The 3785-nt window shown below is 33.8% G+C and overlaps 1 long non-coding RNA gene across 1 annotated transcript; it reads right to left on the bottom strand.

The window, feature by feature from the left end:
• Nucleotides 1-1882: 1882 nt before the first annotated feature.
• Nucleotides 1883-2834, bottom strand: LOC131254821 (uncharacterized). Its single transcript, XR_009175966.1, has 2 exons — nt 2144-2834; nt 1883-2016 (listed from the first exon to the last, which is right to left on the bottom strand). It is a non-coding gene; the product is annotated as an uncharacterized LOC131254821 (long non-coding RNA).
• Nucleotides 2835-3785: the final 951 nt, after the last annotated feature.

The raw sequence follows: 3785 nt of genomic DNA, 5'->3' as shown, positions 1-3785 counted from the left end.
GTTACGGATTATGTCTGTAGCTAAAGGTAGAGAGAGAATCGTAACATTAGGCTGAAATTATCAATAGCTATGGTTTTCAGATAAAGGGCTACGGTGAATAGCCATAGCTAATGCCTATTTTTTAAAAAAAAATTAAATAAAATATAATAATGGTATCTCTTACCATTATAGTACATGCCCTGATAGATCAACTCATATAAGCTAATATAGATAAATACTTCAGGCTAAATCATTCATTCATTCAATCAAACACAATCATTCATTCATTCATTCAATCATATACAATCATTCATTTTAATTCATTAACAAAAGTACAATGCCAACATAATAGTTATATGTCTATTTAAAGTTCTCATTAACCACAAGATCCAATGCCTTCTCATAGTCAAATACTTTCTCAACAATCGTAAACGAAAACTCCATGGATGTGCCTCTACTAGTTATCAATTTGCCATCAACTAACACCCTATTCTCAGCTTTGCTTTGATCTAAAAGCTTAGTACACATGGCTGAAAACCAATTTCATCATACAAACAATGTAGTCATATGAAAAAGCTATGAAAAAACAGAATACATCAACCATTTCAGCTAAACTCAGCCTATGAATTGGGTAGCGTCATTCACGTAGTCAAAGTGTCCATTAGTAAAAGTTGGGGCGCTTCAAAACTCCCACCTCTAGTGGGGAGAGTAATGCCTTCAACCAGGATCTACACATGTTACCCCAAATATTTTCTAATTATCTAACTTAAATATTAAATCATGAAGTCAAGTTGAGCTTACAGGCTTTTGAATTATGCTTGATAGTAATGTAATTCCAATTCCAACACCAATCCGAGTCCATTGATGAATATGCACAACTTGGATAGGCTGATGCTTCTGTTACCTGTTGTAAATGACATAAATAAATAAATAAATACATGAGAAGAAGAGCAACAACAACAAATTTAAATAAAGATAAGCCTAACACCAAAGTCATTCTTAGTCGTGCATCGGTAGCAAACACATCGAAACAAGCATGTGCACTACTGCCAACATGTTATGCAGACAGTAATAAATTTAAGAACTAATATCCTTTTCCACATAGTATCATTATCATATCAAATTTATTTAAGATCAGATAATTTTATTAATCTTTGAAAAATTGGCTTACTTTAACCGATGTATGATTGGGTGAAGGATTGTTTGTTGGAGTCACAGTTGGCTGATATGGAAAATTCAAGCCACCACTGTTTCCAATATTATTGAAGTCAGGCACTGAATGGGATGTTCTTATTATGGAAAAGAGATGGAAGTTTTTTAGGGGAATCCTGCTTTGATGAACCCAGAAATTCATTATTTTCCATGATGAAGCAAGAATACCTGCATTGTGTAAACAATCTTTGCATACATTGTTCTCTCCATTGGTGTCAAGTGTCAATAGAAAGAAGAAGAAAATAGAAGGAAAAAATCAACAAAGTAAGAAAGATGGTTTTAAGCAAAATAAAGCTAGACAAAATAGTTTCTTCATACTGTCAGTTTGTAACCCTCTCTGCAAATCTGCAAAACCATTTACCAACTGTTCTATACAACAACAATTGCTCAACTAAACCCTTCATACCCCAACAACTGTTCCATATACTTCAAAAATTTGCTACCATTGTTCCATACAACAACAACATTAAGATATATTTAAACAACAACTGTCAGTTTGGAACAACAACTTCCATTGTTCCATTGTTCCTTAGAAAATCTGCAAAAGGATTTTCAATGGTATTTAATGTATAGAAAATCTAACACCATCGTTGTGTGGAAAAGGATTTTTGAAGGAACTATGGTAGCTAACATTCGGCAAAAGGATTGTTAGCTATACAACAATGGAACAATGGAACAATCCTTTATGAAATTTCACAAACGACCAAGTGCTTCTCTCATTATACACATACAATTATAAAGTAGACATGATTACATGAGAGAATTCACAGAGGACAATGGCTACATATTAGACGTAGATTCCTTGATTTCTTCCAAGGAGATGGCCTGCATTTCAACCAAACCAATCTGTGTGAGATCCACAACCCAAACTCTGTAAAAATATGTACATCACTGTAAAGGAAAGAAACTTCAAAACTCAAATAAAAAAGATGATTCATGCTAGTGAGATTACCAATGCATACAATAGAGATGGTTTGAAGGAGGAAAAGGTCTCCAATCAAACAGATTCTGGATTTCTAATGTGTGGATAAAGGATATTTTATATTTCTAGTCTTGGGACACGAGCAAAATACTACCATGTACTTCCATTGCCATAGTGTGCATGAATGCTTGATTATGTACCCCTAAATTCAAGAACAAACAGGATAGAGGTCCCCTACAAAGCCCCAAATCTATACTTACATTCTGTTTGATGAAAATAAAGTATAATGGATTAATTTAAAAATGAAACATTTTATATCAATACTAAAAAAAAAAGGTCTTTTAAGGGAAAGATACGAGCATTTCCTCAAACCATGTTGCAATCACTACAGTTAGGACTTAAAGAAAGCATTATGATATGATTGGAATTCCAGCAAATGTTTGTTGGTTCAACACATAACATGCTTGGCTTGACCAATTTCCCTACACCAATTGTAAGATTTTTTATTTTCTTAAATTACCAAACAAAAAAAAAATCTGAAAAATATATAAATGGAAAATTAAAAGCTCATCAATCATCCATTTCCCATCAACATGCACCTATAAGGTAATCTCATGTCATGATATTGGTAACTAAGAACACGTATATGGATGCAAATCATGACAGTGTTCAGGGATTCTCGTCTTTCCTTTTTGCTCTCTCAGGGTGGAAAAGCTAAATTAGCAACAAACCTGAATATTAGGAGCAAAGCCACCTTCATCACCAACATTCATTGCATCTTAGCCATATTTTTCCTTAATCACAGCTAGAAGGAGAAGAGGGAATCAAAGTTTGTAGCTGAGACCTAAATGGACAGTTCTTGAAGCTGTTAAGCAAAATAAAAGCTAGCCTTCAAATGGTGATATACTTCAACACCCATCTTCATGGCTTCCTTGAAAGTGGATGCCCAAACAGGAAGGATCATAAACTCCTATAAAATAAAAATAAATGAGGAACAACCATGATACCTTCTGCTTGCACTAGCCCCACTCATTAACTGTTCCATCAAGTTGTTGTACCATGAAGTTATCAATGCCAGTTTGCTCGGTTGGGTCCTGCAAAGATAACATAAGCATCAACAGGCTCACCATCAATGCTAGAATAGCACATTTCAAGAGTGAAATGCTAATTTCTAAATGCAGGCACCAGAAACAGGCTTCACCTTCAATAGATTACATGCAGCCTTATAAACATTAGGCTACTGCAAGTGAAAAGTTGAATGCATTGTAAATTCAAGAGAAAGAATAGAGTATGGACAAAAAGAATAGAGAAAGTGTAGTGACTTGAGAGAAGAAAAAAATAAAAATAAATAAATAAGATTTCAAAGAAGCTAAAACACCAAAGAGTTTTGAAATACTTAGCTAAAATGCCAGTCAGAAATTGTTCATTGTTGTTATCAATGCACAATGAAAAAAGATCATCTATTAGCATCCATACGAACACAACAAGTTACCCAAGGTAGAAGTTCCTTCGTTGCCATGAAAAGCGATCTTTGAAGACTTAAAACCCAGATGATGCACCCAAAATGTTATTTAAAAACTTTAAATTAACATAATAGTTTTTGTTTTATTTCAGCCAGTTCCAGCAAAACTTTTTGTGCCCGAACCTAAAGTGGAACTAAAATTCAAAAGCT

The sequence above is a fragment of the Magnolia sinica genome, chromosome 1 (genome assembly GCF_029962835.1).
Source record: "Magnolia sinica isolate HGM2019 chromosome 1, MsV1, whole genome shotgun sequence".
NCBI lineage: Eukaryota > Viridiplantae > Streptophyta > Magnoliopsida > Magnoliales > Magnoliaceae > Magnolia > Magnolia sinica.
This window is presented reverse-complemented; position numbering and strand designations above follow the sequence as displayed.